The following is an 18,005-nucleotide window of genomic DNA, read 5'->3' as shown; positions in this document are numbered from 1 at the left end:
CCACAGGCCTTCCCAGCAACTGAGACGTCACTTGTAATTTTTAATTAACATTGTAATCCTTTAAAATCATTTAATACTAGGCAAATATGTTAATGCTGTGAAATCAATGCTAAGAAAAGTGTCAGAAGAGATAATAGGAAAAATTAATTATTTCATCATCTACCAGGTTTTCAATTGTTCTTTTGTTTAAAAAAAAAAAAAACTCTATTACCCTTATAGAGAGAGCATTAGTGATTTTGAAGGAAAGAACAAATTTGTGTCCCAAATTACTGGACATTTATATGCTTGATACAGTCTGGATTTCTTTTTTTTCCATCCTCTTTTCTGGTGGCAAAGTGACTTTGTGCTTAGCAGCACTGAGAGTACCTGGGCTCACTCCTGCCCCTGCTGTTTTTTTCTATTTCTTCTCTTCCTTCCTTTCTTCTTTCTCTTCCTTCCTATTTCCTCTGCCACCTCAAAAGTAGTCCTCCAAATATCTGCACCCCATGCCTTCTTGGAGCTTCTTGGCTCAGCATTCCCTACTCTCTGCAGCCAGCATCAGACACTGATGTCTATGACCCTAACTGCTGGCCCTTGCCTCAAAGTTTCCCTGGTAGCTTTCTTATTGAAACCATTAGAAGCATCCTACAAAAGACTGCAACTCATAATAGAATAAACTCTTTTGTTCATTAATTGTACAAACATTCTAACAAGGGGATTCTGGCTATTTCATAGCTTTTTAAAATATTTTTCTTCCACATTTTTATTAGCATTTATTAATTATACAGTGTAGGGGGTCTCATTGTAATATTTCCTTACATAAATACAATACACATTGGACATATTCAACCCCTCTATCACTCTTTCTTGTCCCTCCTCCCCCACCTACTCCTCTTTTTTATCTTTCTTGCAGTGTTTTTAAATGGCTTTCGTTAGACCTTTTCATACATGTATACAATGCACTATGATCATATCCCTCCTTCAACTCTCCCACCTCTGCTGGTCTCTCCCCTATAGTCCCCAACTTTTGTTCATGTCCATTTTTTCCTTCAGATCTAGCTTCTTCATATGAGAAAAAACATGCAGTATGTGTCTTTCTGATTCATACCTTGTTTTTAGACCTTTCAAAATAAAATCTTCTCTCTTCCCTTCTCCCTCTCTTTCTCTCTCTCTCCTAATCAATATGATACTTGTAGATATTTTCATTATTGCAGGGACACCTAAGACACAAAATCTTGGCTTTATAGTTTAACATTCTACCAGTCATTAGAGAACTCAGAGAGGATTCTCTGTGACTGAATAAAGGCTGTGATTTGAGCTTCTTTCAATAGGCACTGTATGACTAACACCAGTGGTGACAAATCTACATTAATGGAGACCATCTATAATTAGGTCTTGGACACACATGTTAATAAATGAGGAACAGTTACGTCTTCCCACAATAGAGTTCAATCATTTCCATCAGAGAATGAGTCCAAGCAATGCCTTCCTTCATTAAATTCTACTCATTCTATGTTAGCTTTTAAAATTCTTCAAATCTAGGCAGGAGATTTGTTTAGAAGAAGGTCAGCTTCCCTACACCCCTCCAAGCTAAATTCTTAGAATAAGAAAAATGATAGCCCTTAACCATCTTCTTTAACCCGAAAGTTCCTTTGTGTGGCAATATGGTCTTCTATTGAAGTTTCCAACAGTGGGGGAGGATTCAGTCTGTGCACAAATGACGCCCCCAGTGGCAGATAAAATGAGGTTTCGAATCTTAAGATTGCAAGAATTAAAAAAAAAAAAAAAGTGGATAATGAAGATGAATCTGGTTAGAATTGAAATGGGAACTCTGAGATCTGGGAAAGCATCTTCCATCACATCTAACACCTCTCACTGTGCTGTGAGATGATGCAAAAACCCTGGAGTGGAAGCCCCTGTTTATCCAGAGTGCCAAACAGTTCATTTCTGACGCGAGCAGTTTCATTGCCAGTCATCAACTGCAAATAATATTTTATGTGTAACAAGCACACACACACAGTTCCTGATAAAGAGCTACTTAGGAGGTTTCTTTGTTGTTTGCTTTTGTAATGTACTCAGTCAAAAACAAAAGTTAAAAATAATAATAATTATGGATTTTTTTTCAATCAGACTTTCTCAATTTCATATTCTAAAATAAGAATGGAAAAAGACTTTGGAAACTGTATAAAACCAAAAAAACAATGTATATGTCACAGTATCCACTTTGATCCAGCAATTCTCATGGAAAAGAAAAGCTGCTTTGCTATGAATGTCGTTTACTTTACGTTTAACAGCACCTTTCAACACACTAAAGGAACCAATCGATCCAGAATGCTTCTAGGAAAGATTTCTTATCTGTTTAAATTTCAGTTTTCTCCTAAAAAGAAAAAAAAAAAAAACTTGTTAATCTATTTTAAAACATTTTTTATTGTAAGTGGGAGGGGCAGCTCTGACTCTACAGAGTCCAGCATTTATTCTTATGCTCCCTGTACAGTGGGAGGGAAAGTGAGAAGTTTGAATGGGAACTGAAAGAACCGTTCTTTGTGCAGTTCCCCCTCTCCTGATGTGGTATGTGTTCCAGGAAAGAGCACAGGGGCACTGAGACTAAACACAAAAATCAAAATGGATTTTACTCCGCCTTCAGTAAACAGCATGGCACAAAAGTCCATTGTGCTATGAGATAACTGCTAAGATGAATGGAGTTGGCTGTCACGGAGGTGATTGTGAGGCCTGTCTCTATTGGATCACAGTCCAGGGCTGAATTCCTTTCTGGTTCATCAGGGTCTGTTGGTACCACAGGAAGTGTCATGATCCTTTTTTTCACTAGGGCCAGATGGTGTCCTTTTTGAGGCCTTACTAATGCCCAGCTTTCCACATGTAAAACTCCTGGGAAAATGACCTAACTCACAGCTGCTTAGTGAGGCTTGAGCAGGTCTTTAGAAAGACTTCTGTCAAGAACAAGAAGATTGTACCACTAGCAGAGTAAAGGGGGAGGCTGTGGCCAGAAATGTATCAATTTACAAACTATTTTTAAACTACTATCATAATTTGAATTGCAATTTGCACAATGTATGTCTTCATAGGCAGTGACTGAAAGGATATTTCACAAAAGCAAGTAATTGCTAGGAATGCTGATTGTTTTCCTTGCAGAAGTTTTACCTTCCTTGAGAGCAGATGGCCTGAATAAGAAGAGAAAATGTGGTCCAGAAGGGTCGGGAAAGGACAAAAAGTGAAAGATTCCCTAGATAGCTGCGAGAAGCCTGGGGAGAGGGGAGGGACCCTGGTGTTAAAAAGAGTTAGAAAAAGTAGAAACTTTTGATGTATATGGGTAGTGTTTACCAATTAATTGAATGATTCCCAAGGGAAGACGACTGCAGGTGTGACATTTAGAAAGCAAGATGACTTTTCTATTAACTGAGTTATAGTGAGAAGACATCAAAATTGTTACAGGGGTCACAAAGATTCATGCTGAAAGTTACTATAGGGTTTTTCTCCCACCCACAAAAGGATCAGCAATAATTACTTTGTAGATAAAGCAACTCTTAATTGCACCTTTGAATCCTTATGCATTTTTGTGTGAGTTGAGTGGAAATTGGTTTTATCTTATTTGTGGGTATATTTTGCCCTTTGTGAGAACGGTTTTATCCTGACTTTTTATTGTTTTCATCTTGTTTAAAGGAGCTCTTTCTAGCTGTTAAAGTTTGCATTAATATTTTATTTAATTAATTTGTGACAAATGACAAATTTGAGCAATATGCTGAATTTTTAAAAATCTAAAGCCATGTGAAAGGGAGTTTTTATTTCTTTTGCCCCAAACTATGTCTAAAAATAACTTATGATAATTATGTAACTTTACTTAACTTTTAGGTTATGAAAATCTTATATTACTGCAGAGAGGAAGAGAGTTAGTACAAAATATTTGGCTCATATTTTTAACTGAGTGTCTCACAGTTCTGAAAGAAATGCCCTTATCTCACATATTTTAAACTGAACCATTGCTGTACTGCAAATGGAGGTCAGCAACATGAGAAGGAAGCAATACCTTGCAATTTTCATACAGCCTAAGATTTTTGACAAAAACCTACAAAATGGTGATTAGCTATCTTTATTACTCTCACATTAAAAAAATATCAATAACCATAATTTGCAAATTATTGACTTCACTTCTCATGACTATTCAATAGAATCTTGCCTCCCATATATAATTGGTCATGGTTTATGCCAGGGCGTGAATTGTCCTAAGGTAAGGTCATGTTTCCAGAACATTTTGGTGAGAGGAGGCCCACATCAAAGGGCAATTGATATTTTGCTCAGATGGTGCTGGCTTTGCCTGTCTTCTTGGGGAGCTTGGAATTGTACATTTAGAACGCTAACTTGAGATGGTGGAAGAAAAGGAAGTATATTCTCTTCTGATGAGCAACAAGAAGCATGAGAATAAAGACCCAACAATTTATTAAGGGTATAGTTTGTTTACTTGCCTGTCTTCATTTATAAAATAATAGTAAAACTCAGTAGAAACAGCTTCAAATATAATTCTGCTGATTGGTTGGTATTGTTTTCCCTTTTGTTTTAAAAACAAAAACGTACTCCACTGCTGGAGCCCCCAACAGCGGGAGAACAGACACAGGTATCCTGCAGATACAGAGGGTCCATGTTGTACAACTAAGGAGCTCTAGAGATAGAACCAGGATTTCTTCCACTGGGTCAGTTACATGCAGTCCAGCTTTCAGCAAAAGCTGGCCTTCTGTCTCCTTTCTTTCATGAGCAGGGTTATGTTTTGTTGTGGCACAAAGAAATCCTTCCCTCCCTTGTTCACAAAGCCCCACAGCACTGGCTCTCCTTTATCAACTGCTCTTTTCTTTCTCTGAATGCTATATTTTTTATTTACATAAGAATTCTTGTAGATGTTTTATTTACATATGTATTCACTCATTTTAGATGAATGAAAGGAAATAATGAAACCCTAAGCCCGAAAGCACAGTTCTACAAAGACTAAAAACCATCTCTTTAGCTGTCACTGTGCCAGAAAGTAACTCTAATCCTGTTTTTATTTGTTTTAATTGCTGACAGTTATGTTAATTGTCTTACTCTTCATATCTTGGGCAGAAATTCAGAGAGTTTGTGGTGTCTTTTCAAGAGTCAAGTTTGATGCTATGTAATTTTGTTGTGTGGAGACAAGGAGGAAGAAAAGGGTATCATATGAAGAAAGTCTTTCTGGCTAGGGAGATACTATTCAACCATTACAATGCAACCTGAAAGGAAAAAGAAAAGAAGGAAGGAAGAAAGAAAGGAAGGTAGAAAGGAAGGAAGGAAGAAAGGAAGGAAGGAAGGAAGGAAGGAAGGAAGGAAGGAAGGAAGGAAGGAAGGAAGTTGAACCATATAAATAAGTGACCATAATAAATTTATATGTGTATTTTAAGACATTACTGGTGAAAAGCAAAGGATATTCTTTTTAAACAGTCAAAAATTAATCTTTATCCACACTTATAATTTCAATAAATTCTGACTTTTTTTCAAGAGTATTCATTCAATCTACAGAGCAAAAATTCAAATTATAGTAGAAACTAGAACTTCCATATGTTTTCACTATTACAGTTTCAGGGGATGGGAAAGGGGACCTTCTTTGTTGAAAGTTTTAGTAATTTCTTCAACAAAAGATTTAGTTATTTTTTTAAATCCATTTAATGAATTTTCCTCTAATGGGAATATATTAAATGTACTTATCCCATTTTTTAAAACTGTGCTAACTAAACAGATAATTCTGCTTATTCCTAAAGGTTTTCCGCATGTTTGAAATTAGTGACTTCTCAGAATTGAACCTGTGAACTATTGGAATCTTCTAACATAGTTTTATTCACATTTTTGGTATTGCATTAACAAATACTAATTGAAGTACCTATTGTAACCAAACAATTAGGCAGACATGAGCAGAACAAAAACAAAAGAATCTAACATAGACTATTTCTACAAGACATTTGTGGTATCCTCTCATGACAAGCTCACAAGGGACAGGTGATATGTATATCTGAGTAGCTGGAAGGACCTTCTAGATATTAGCATCCAAGTCACCTCACTTTCTGTTCCTCTCTTTTAATTTCTTGCCAATATAGTATAATGCTGTACTGTACTATGCATTATACCATATACAGTAGTATTCTACAAATGCTGCTGTTACTCAGGTCTGGTTATTGTCACTCAACCTGTCATTGTAAAAAATTTTATATGACTTTTTCTTTACAATATTCTCAGAAGGCAATGCTCAAGTCATTGCTGCTGTTCTTGTTGAATCTGTTTTCATGGATTACTCCAATTTTTTCTATGAATTTAAATTGTAAAAGTACTTGAAATTAATTAAAACTGCAGATTCGTTACTCCACTCTGGGTTGTGAATGATCTAGAACTTAGGTCACCTCTTCAGTCTTTGGCTCCTGTGTCTCTCACTAAAACATTTGATTTTCAAGCTAGTTAAGAAAGACCAGTTGACCATGTAGGTACCACCAGGACATGAGCATCCACTAAGAAAAAAGGGGTTATAATTAAATAGATTTTGCAGCTAGAAGAAAACTAAGAGATTATCCAACATTCTCAGTCTCCACAAGAGAAAAGTCAAAGGAAAGAAAGAACTTTGTCTCACTCATCTATGGTAAATGAAGCACAGTAAAATAGCAATAAGTCTTAGAAACTTTGTGCCTGTTATAGTGCTAGGCATTTTTTGTACACTGTCTCATATAAAATCTGAGATGGAATCTAATTTCCATATTTTTGACTTAGATATTTAAGGACTTCAGTGTATGGATTTTGTATTTTTACTTTTAATATATTTAAGTAATATTTTGGTTTTTGCTTATTATGGTATACATGTATAACAATATATAACTCCTTAAAAATAAACAAAGTCTATGTGATTCTTCTGTCAATTTTTTACAATGCAAATTATGTAGTATATCATATATTAAGACAAAATATTATTAGTATATTGTAAAGTATAGATGAAGACTTTCTCATAGATAATACTGGCGTTTCTCTCAGGTACCTCCTTAAAGCATTTTGATGTTGCTAAATGGATTTCAAATTCATTATCATTGCTTTTATGTTTATCTACTGTTCTACATGCACTTATTAGTATTATTTAATAATTAATTCTACACTTTGCATTAAGTAACTGTTATGTGCATGACTCTGAGCCAGGAATTAAAAACAGTCAGATAAATGTTTTCACAGGAATGAAAACTAGGTTTCTTTATTCCTTTGAAGAATATTTTCTAGTTCTTTAATTTTTAAACATTTTAAATTTATAGGGGCTCAAGGATTAAATAACAAAATCCAATGATCAATCCTTTATCATTTGTTCCATTTCAGGCTTACTCTCAAGTCAGATATTTACAAAATTTTCTCATTGTGTGCACTTAACTCACTTGGCTTTATAGACTTATTTTAGCATGCTTCCTTGGAAAAGAGAAAACACGCTGCTTTGAACTAGTATAATTTTGAAATGATTGGTCCATGATGCTATGAATTTAAACAGTATTTTATGAAGTTAGACAAACAGCCCTAATTGGTCTAACTCCAGTCATACTGTAGTCATATATTAGCCACAAAAAAAATTGTGTGTTCTTGTGAAAGCAAAACAAATATTTTTCCTTTGAGTAATTTCTTGGATGGTATTCTTTAAAAAAAATTCGAGATATCTTAGCTCTAATTGTAAAAGTTAAACAGTGGTCAAGCTTAAGTCATTTGTCCTCAGTACAGAGAACTATGTAAAGTGGTAAAATCAACAATCAGGCCTAAAGGTCAGTGGAATTGAGATTTCTTTACCTTAAAAAGAGAACATTGGGGAAGGGGATACTGCTTGTCTTTAGGAATATGCAGTGTTAAGGAAGAATCCAGACACAGTCTTCTCAAGTGAGGAAAAGACAAAGAGCACATATCTGGAATTTCAAGAGAATATTTAACTAGGGATAAGATATAAAATAATGAAGTACCGCAACAGATTAAATAAAGAGGTATTTTATCTTAGGTGATAACGGGCTTTGAACTCAGTGCCTTACGCTTGCTAGGCAGGCACTCTACCACTTGAGCCACACCCCCAAACCTTTTTTTGCCTTAGTTCTTTCAGATAAGGTCTCCTGTTTTTGCCCAGTCTGGCCTTAGACAGAGATCCTCCTAATTATGCCTCCTGAGCAGCTGGGATTACAGGTATGCACCACCACTTCTAGACTCTAAAAAGGTACTTCAAATTTTTTTATTAGATAAATCTTTGATCCACCTAAGAGCAGAGAAGTAAACCAAACTCAATTCAATAAAATAATTATGTGGAATGTAATTATCTGTCAATATATTTTCCTCCTGATAGACTCTCAAGGAAAATACTTTTATTTTATAGGAATGATATCTATTGACCTTGGTTTCTATCTTGTGAGGTACTATTATTGACAGTCTGGCCAAGCCATTGTTCATATTTGGCTAAGAACACAAAGTTTGGCAATAAATGTTTACTTCCCAAGATCCCATGTAAGTGAAGACTCCTTTCATGTGGATCTAATCTCCATTTACCCTATAAATAATTGTAGATTCTTCACCCAAATCCCTGTGCCAAAAGGTCTCCTTGGTTCAAAAGAGTCATGTCCTGTTATATTCTTCCATTATTTTTGTATCATGTGCTCCCAAAGATTGCCTGAGGTCACAAAGGTGTTATCAAAATTTCTCCACAATAGTCCAGTGGGAAAAATGCTCAGTTAAGAAAACAGAAGCCAATCCAGGTATCACAAACATCAAGGTTTTAATTAGCTTGATTCACAAACTAATTGGAAGAAGTAGAAAAGAAAGAAAAATAAAAGAAGGAACTAGAGATGCAGCAGGCATAAGAAAGCTTTTAGTTGAAGATCAGGAAGCAGCTACCACCTCAAGGATAATGGCCCTAAGCCCATACCCACTGCTGAGTTACCTGAGGGCATGGCCTGTGCAGCTGTTGCTGTTGGAATCACACTATTGCCACAGTGCAAGTAACTAAAGGCCTGAAATTAGTGCTACTGCATCGAAGCCCAGAGCCGTCTGCAATCAAGCCTAGCCATCCATGACAGCCACTGCTTAGAAACTGATGAAAAGGAAAGATAGCTTTTCCCTGCCCCTCACCTTCCAATCTCTTGCACTGCGTCACACTGGCAAATACTAATAGCAAGTTAGGGAGAAAAAAAGAAATCCCGTAACACAGTTTGGAGACTTTCAACCCTAAAAATACAAAAGATGATATAAAATGGTGAGGGTGACTCTGAGACTGTACTACTGCCTAGCACAGTGCCTGTCACCTAGCTTGTAGCCTATTTATCAAATAAATGACTGGTGGAAAAAAATGAATGGTTGGTTATACATTAATAGAACCTATTTTTTTCTTCTATTAGCTACTTTCTATTTCCACCAAAGGTTTTGAGGTGGCTTATTCAGATATCTACACAATCAGAAAATTAAAGTGAAGACAAAATAACAAGAACAAGTTTTTAGGAGGATAATTGTAGAAGAAAGCTAGGTAACAAATAATTAAGACTTTGGATTGTTGTCAACGCCAAAGTACAGTTGCTAGATAAAATACAGGATATCCAATAAGATTTGAATATTATATTGGTCATCCTTACTCTAATAATATTTATTACTTATGCAAAATTAAAACTAAACTATGTATCTGTATTTTTATACTCTTAATTTTGCCATCCTATGCAAAAGGACACCATATTCTTTCCCTTATTCTATTTCTTGTTACTTAACATACTGAGATGGCACGTAGAATATGTAGCAGAATTATTATTGAGCAGTTCTATATTACTAAGTTAAAATTTCTTACTTCTCTATAAGATCTTGATATTTGGATCTCTCCAAAAAGGGAGATAAAATAACATAATGGTTCACATTTAATAACATTTTATAATTACAAATAATTTCTCACATATTGCCATTTAAAACATATTGCAATTCTATGAGATATGCCTAATTATTGCTATATTTCAAATTTTATAAAAATAAGACCCATAATGTTTTAAGTAATTTGTCTAAAGTCACATGATTAGCACATACACTCTCACTTACTGTCCTTTCTCTTAACTCCAGGCACTTTCTGCCCCTTAATGTCTTAAACACTAAAGTGAAAAATTGATGAAGGGTAAGCCTAGCAAAAAAGGAAACTTCAGAAGCCAAACTAAATGTTAAAGGGAAAAGAAGAAATTCCATTTGCTTTGCCTTAGTAAATAAAGAGCTAGGGTTTGTTAGTTGGTCATGTGCACACCTTCAAGGCTAGGTCCTTTTCACAGTCAGCAGACATTGCACTAGATGTTGAGGATGCAAAGATAAGTAAGACACTGTCTGGGAAATTGTGAACACATGGTCTAAGAGGAAGATAATGCTTACTGATGGAAGTTGAATTATTCAAACCTTCTACTACTGCATGTTGCTAAAGAGATATAAACTGGGCATTGCTGACTAGTGTTGCATTTAAGTTTTCTAAGGGGTCCTGTTTGCATGATTTCATTCATCATCTTGGTACTCTTGTGTATGGTATATAGTATATGTGTATGTGTGTCTATCTATGGTATATATTTAGATACACATATACTTTTATTTCTCAAGTATTTCAGAAGTAGAATTAATACCTATTTTATAGACCATCTTTGTGACTATGGGCTTTTTGTGCATTTAACTATTACAATTTGGATGGTAAAGTTTTACCCATGTATGACAGAGAATTTATAGAATAAATCTCAACTGTTTTTAGCAGACTGCTATTTGGAATCAGAGCTCTCAAAGGGACCTCCAGAGGTTACCTTTTCCATTCTGCTGGCCTCAGGTAAAGCTACTTTTAATATATGAATCAGTGTTTCTCTCCTGTGTTCTTAACAATGACCACACATAGCAGTTTGGTGTATCTCCTCCATGGTAATTATCATATCAATACATATAATCTTGGAAATCTAGACTTACGTTTAAAATATGAAAGTTTGTACCCCATGCAAAAATTTAAAGGACAGTACATTTGCAGGCTTACAATTTCAAGTTCATTCTTAACTAAAACCTTTCTAAAATAAATGATCATGGCCAAGTATAACTGAAAAAGTTGCCCTCTTGTAGTTCAATATGGGTTACTCATTCCTGTTTTGTTTTCTTTGGACAGCCCATCTGTGATTAAACAAACTGCCTCTTCCCTTTGATAAACTTCCCTTTGTATAGTCATCGCATGTTCACCCAAGTTTATCAGGACAAATGATTGATTTAAAATTTTATAAGGTACTTTCATGTCAGTCACATCGTCTTGTTGAGTTAAATCAGTATTTTTTTGCTCATTTCCTAGGTAGATTGCATCTGGTCTGTGGGTAAACACAGAAGAGTTGCTCCCTCTTCCCAGGGTTTATAATGAGAATATTCTGTCTGATCAGGTGCATGCACCCTGCTGTCATTTGCAGCCTGACCTGTAGGTCAGAGGTGATGTGAGCAGGCTCAGGGATGCATACAAATCACATCCTCTTGTCTGTCTGTTTTGTTGACTGGTTCTCCTCAGGGTCATGGCTATCTTAAGTAGCAGCCTGAAGGATAAAGTGTGCCCTGTCTGAGCTGTAAAACTTTGACTGTGGACCAATTGTATCTGACATACAGCAGCATGAGGTTTGGTTTAGCCTTTGGATTCGGAACAAATCGCTGGCTATCAATGGCTGATAGTGACATGCAGTTTACTGAATCTCTCCTTCTTTCTGACAGCTCTACATGGGGAAGAAACGGATTGCTTTAAGTTAGGGAGTTTGTGTTTCAAAATATACTCTGCGTGAATCTTTTTACATGAAAACAAAACTAAATTCAAATTATAAAAAACTGAAGTCCTTTAAGACTTTGGTTTCAATATGCAATATGCAAAATACAAAAGGGCACACTTACTATAGAATTCAGCATGAATTTGGGAACATATAAGGCTGTTAAATGTTTTAAATGAGATTTTACTATATTTATTTAATGTATATGTTTGGAATTTTTATTACTTTCACTGAAATGTGCCTTTTAATCACTGAATATATTTAATAGAGAGAAGAGTTTGATGCCTTTCCAGTGTCACCCTGCTTAGCATCAAAATTTATTAATATCAGATTAAATTAGAGTTTATCTTTAGTGTCCTCTGATATTTAGGGAATGTTTGCGTGGTTTGATTTGAAAATATTTGTGTTCTCCTTCCCCATATCTATAAAGACATCACACCAGTGGCTCTGAGGGACACAGAAAAATATATAAATGATGTCATTGGGTGGCTCAAAAAGCTTACAGTCTAACAAAGCAGATAATGCATAAACATAAAACAAAGCAGAAAACCTTAAGTATATGAAAAACTTCAAAAATGTATGGCAATTCAAAAGAGAAAGTATTCACTTCTAGCTGGTCCTTGAGAAAATGGCAACATTTCTGTACATGGAAATGGGGAATTAGCAAAAAGGTCATTCTAGGGTAGAAGGGAGTAAACAAACACTCAAGGGTGTAGCTCAGAGTAGAGAGTAGCTTTGGAAGTCAAGTATTAGATGGGGAACAGATGATGTGCTCCAAAAACAATAGTGTCGTAATAATTGTCCGAATGGTTGTTGGCAAGAGGAATTGAAGGTTAGTAGACTGAGCAAGGTACTACAGCAAGTGCCCAATTAGGGTTATTGCAGCCATAGTAAAAAGAAAGAATGCTTCTCAAGAAAAATTTGAGAGATCAAATGAATGTGATTCTTGTTCAAAACAGGGAAGTAAACTTTCCCTGGGGTACCCTACCTCACACGCATGTACACACTGAGGCGTTCCAGACTTCAAGCAATCACCAAGTAAAAATATCTATTATAAATCTTACAACATTGACTTTTCTAGCAAACCTTCTATCCTGACCTCCTTCAGGAGACACAGCCTTATTTGTCTTTATCTCCAGGACACTATAAATGATTATTGACTAAATGCTTTGATTAAATGATTGATTATTGATTAATGTTTTGTCTTTGGGTCACTAGATAATTATGACACTTCGATATGGAAAAAAACAAGGAAAAGGTTTTTCAAGGGTAATGAGTTCAGTTATAGACCTTTCCAGTCAGACCAGGATCCTACAGTCATTATGAGCCTTTCAGACAGCTTTCTGAGTCATAATTTTGGATTATTTACAAAATCAGTTCTGTAACCATGATTCTTTAGTAATCTGTTACTATGAAATGTCTAGCACAATCTCCATGTCCATCGGCATAGTAACTTCTCTATCGACACTTAAAGTGAAATTACATTACTGTATCAATTAATTGTAAAGGATGAGTAGAGATTAGTACTTGCTTCTAAACTTCCAAAACTTATGTATCAAAACAAATTGAAGAAAAAGATATTCAGCCTTCAAGGTTCTAGATTGGAGAACCTAGAACCTGGGTCTTGTGACTATGGATCTTGTTAAAACAAACTGGTTCCCAACTTTCCATGTCATTTAGTTTTGTGGTATTTATATTTCATCAAAATATTGCTAAACTCTTCCATGCATGTATGCTATATGTCAGAACAGATCTGTTAATATATGAAGAATGACTATAAGAGGAAATACTTGAATATACATATATATATATATGTATATGTATAGAGAGAGAGAGAGAGAGAGAGAGATGTACATTGTGCCACAGGATGACCTGTAAGAATAAATTCAATAGGTTACCTGGCTTTCTGTCTTCCCATTGGGAAGCACAAGCAAAATACAGAAGTAAGGGTTGAGATAATCACTCTGGACTATCTGTTAGCAAGTATCTCCAGGTTCTAGTAACTGCCCCCTTCCTGTGCCCCTTCAGGGCAAAGATATCTCAACTTTCTAACCAAAGGGGATAACACTATCCTTTGTTTTCCTGACTCCTCATTACAAACTGTCTCCTCATTAAATTCTCCTTAAATATTCCTATCTCATTCCTATTAGGATATCAACTGATACAATAGTCATAAGAAATTGAATGTACTTGTTTTAAGTGCTTCTATTTTATTCATATTTAAGTTTCACTCATATTTAAAGTATTTTTGCCTTTAACCCATTAATAACATTTTCCAAAAAATGACCTTTTTTTAGGTCATCTGGAAAAAGAAATTATTAGAAGAATCCCAGGGAAAGCTTGACCAACAAATGAACAAATTAGTTAGTTGTTTGGAAACGAAAAAATAGATATTGAAAATATGTCAAAAGTTATAATAGACAATTAAATTATGTAATACAATCCTCTTAAATACAATTCAATATCATACAGAGTACGATGTTTTTCTCCTTGTATTGATAGGTATCTTTCAATTTTGGATGTCTTCATACATTAGCACTCAATCCTTTTCTTTATGACATTCATCCCCTTTGATATTCCAGCCAGTCTTATAATTTTAAATGTTACCTAACCACTTCTAGATGACAGGGAGTGGGTTTCAGAAGACCAGTCTTTACACCAAAAATAATTACAAAAGCCCAGATAAATTCAGAATTCATCTGTTTGAAGCCAGAAGAAAGCTGCAAGTCAGCAATAATTTGGAGGTGCTAATACTCACAAGAGATAGGAACTTCCTAGAAGTGGATTACCTAACTTCTTTAGTCATTTTACTTTCTGGCAAACAGAAGTTTACTTCTGGACAAACAGAAGGCTTATAATTTGACATTTGCAGCACCTGAGGGCTATTTCTAGGAAACTAGAAAACAAGCAGAGGTTTTACAGAGGCTTGGGAAGCCTCATCCTTATTAACAGCCATCCCTTCAAAAACAGTTTCCAAATTCCAGTGTTGAATGGTATAATTAGTCCATAAGCAGAAAGTCTCTGAAAAGCATAGCAGACTACTGGCAACCTCCAAAGAAAAAGATCAGAGATTGGGACCTGCAGTGAGGAAGGATGGGGAAAAATTAGAGTATAACTGAGCCTTACCAGAACTATAATCCAGCTAGTCACCCACCACTGTATTGGCATACACAAGGATAAGTACAATGGTCTCTGGAGAAAGGCAGCATCATCTGCAACCTGTGCAATGCTGTTGTCAAACGTTACTAAAAATGCTGAAAGAAAATACCACACTATTTTAAAACAGGGATAAATAAAACAAGCCAAAAGAAACATATAGAGCTCTAGATATTGGAGTTGGATGAGATAAGATTTTGAAATAAAAATATCATCTACATTGATATTGCTTAAGTTTGTATCTCCAGTCCAAATTTCTTCAGTGGATTATAGACTTACATATACAACTATCTACTTCACATCTTCAATTATAGAGCAAATACACATTTTAGACATAAGTGCAAAGTAAAGTTTCTGATTCCACCATTCAAAACTGTTTTCTTTCATGGACATCCTCATTTCAGCAAATAGCATCTCCATCCTTTAAGTTGTCCAAGCCAAAAATTCTTAATTCCTCTTTTTCTCTTATACACAATATCCAACACATTAGAAAATTTTATATGTTCTCTTTCAAAATATAACTTACAGTCCCACTATATTTTACAACCTTTGCTGTTATTTGCTTGGCCTGAGCTACAATAATCTCTTACCTGTTTAAATGCAATAATCCCCTTCTTTTTCTTGCATCTGTCCTTGCTGTACATTGACTATTCTCAACATAGAAGCTACAATAACTCACATAATAAGGAGCTGTGCTCTATAATTTCTTGACTCAAATAACTCCCAGGATTTCCTCTACAAATTTAGAAGACCTCCATTATGGTGCAGTAACAAATACAGCCAAAATCCCTGTGACTTCAAAGTATTTATTTCTCATTCAAATCCCTTGCAGGTCAGAAAAGCACCCTGTTCCATATCAGTTTACCTCATAAACCTCAGCACCCAGGTTACTGTAAGAGCTACCAACTATAATATTGTTCATAGTCATAGTTCAGAGGAAAAGGAAGAACAAGGTGAGGCACACATGGGCTCTTCAGAGTAACAGTGTCATGCTGCTAACATTCCATTGGGCTAAGCCAGTCACATGACAATCCAAAGTCTACTGACCTCTACCTCCTTTCCTCTGGGTCACCTTCTCTGTTTCATCCCGTGTTATTATTCTTCCCCTTACTCATAATGCTGCAGTCACACTCATCTTTTTGATGCTCTTCAAACATATCATGTAAGCTCCTCATTTAGAACTTGTTCTTTGTTCAAAAGTCATCTTCTCAGAGCCTACAGAATGGGAAAAAAATCTTTGCCAATTATTCATCAGACAAAGGATTAATATGAACTCAAGAAATTAAACACTAACAGAACAAATAATCCAATTAATATATAAGCAAATGAATTGAAACAACAGTTCTCAAAAGAAGTAAAATGACCAAAAAAAAACAAATGAAAAAATGTTCAGCATCCTTAGCCATCAGGGAAATGCAAGTCAAAAGAACACTGAGATTCCACCTGACCCCAGTCAGAATGGCTATTACCAAGAAAACAAAAAACAAATGTTTGCAAGGATGTGGGACAAAAAGGACACTTATTCACTGCTGGTAGGAGTAAAAATTCATGCAGCCACTGTGGAAATCAGTATAGAGGTTCTTCAAAAAACCTAAAACTAGAACTACCATATAATCCTGCTATACCACTCTTGGGCATATATCTGAAGGAATCAAAGTCAGTATACAATAGAGATACCTGCACACTCATGTTCACTATGGCACTGTTCACAATATGGACTCAACTTAGGTGCCCATCAATGGTGAATGGATAAAGAAATTGTGGTGTATATACACAGAGGAGTATTATCCAGTCATAAAGAAGAATGAAACTTGTCATTTGCAGGAAAATGTCCGATACTGGAGATCATCCTGGTGAGTGAAATAAGTCAGACTCAGAAAGACAAATCACATGTCACATGTTTTCTCTCATATGCAGAATCTATATTTTAAAAAGACATGAAAACAGATGGGGGACTATGAGAAAAGAGGAAGAGAACCAGAGGGAATAGAAACAAGAAAAAGTAATGGGGGTGTGAATGTTACCAAAACATATCATATAATATATGAAAACATCATAATGAAACCCATTGTTTTATACAATTAACATACACTAAATGTCACCTTCTCACAAGACCTTCTGTTACCAACCTGTTTTAAACTGTAACACTTACCATCCTCCCCTGTCACTCTCAATCCAAATCCTCTTACTTATTTTCCTCTGTAGGGACTTAGCATCATAAAATATTAAATATTTCACTTCTTTCTTATCCATCTTCCCCACTAGAATATAAGCTTCATGAGGGCAGGGATTGTTTTTCTAGTAATTTATCCCCAGTGCCTACAGGAACATTCATGGGTGCTAAATAAATATTTGTGCAGAAATATAACCCACCTTATTTTTATAGAACGTTAAAATGTATAAGCCATTCAGATATGCACTTTCTCAGTTAACATTTACAGCCAGACAGAGAAGGATCAGTATGTGAATATATCAAAACCTGCCTTAACTAGATGCCAAATGTGCAACTTGGGCATGTGTAGTCTAAAGTACTCAATGATAATCGCCATGTTTAATATAACAAGAAATGGGTAAGAGGGTAATGCAAATCATCTACTGAAATGTAAACATTTTACTGTCTGCACATCTCTAATAAGAATTGACGTGGTGTGTCATCTGTAATTTAATCACCAGCATTATATCTTGATAGTAAACGAGGATCACTAGACTAGTCCCTACAAAGTTAGATTACCACACATACAAAACATACACTGAATTTGAGTAGCATTTCAGGTGTGACACAGGATGATAAATAGTAAGGATTCAAACTAAGAGTAGCACTCTTACAGCTGATCAAATCGTGCTTTTAAATTTTAGTGCTTACTTCCCTATATCACCTGTCCAGTCCAATCTTAGCCTAAATATATGATCACAGAGGAACAAAGTAAGCCCTGGGTTTTGATTCTGAATTTAAAATCATTTTTATTTACTTGGTGGGCTGTTTTCACTATATTGAAGTATTTTATTAGAATTTATATGACAGTAAAATAATTCATCTTAATAATATTGCTATCAATCCAACATTTCTTTGTAATTATTGGGTGG

At 35.3% G+C, this 18,005-nt stretch overlaps 1 long non-coding RNA gene across 2 annotated transcripts in view; it reads right to left on the bottom strand.

Moving 5' to 3' along the window:
* LOC141420755 (uncharacterized) overlaps positions 1-18,005 on the bottom strand; it is a 109,807-nt gene that overhangs the window by 86,382 nt on the left and 5,420 nt on the right. For both annotated transcript variants that reach the window (XR_012445324.1, XR_012445325.1), the window contains exons 2-3: positions 15,969-16,136; positions 14,892-15,019 (exon numbers count right to left, since the gene is read on the bottom strand). This is a non-coding gene — a long non-coding RNA (uncharacterized lncRNA). The remainder of the gene's footprint in view (positions 1-14,891; positions 15,020-15,968; positions 16,137-18,005) is intronic.

Source organism: Castor canadensis, chromosome 1, assembly GCF_047511655.1.
Source record: "Castor canadensis chromosome 1, mCasCan1.hap1v2, whole genome shotgun sequence".
Lineage (NCBI taxonomy): Eukaryota > Metazoa > Chordata > Mammalia > Rodentia > Castoridae > Castor > Castor canadensis.
The sequence above is the reverse complement of the archived record's forward strand: the minus strand, read 5'-3'. Positions and strand labels throughout refer to the sequence as shown.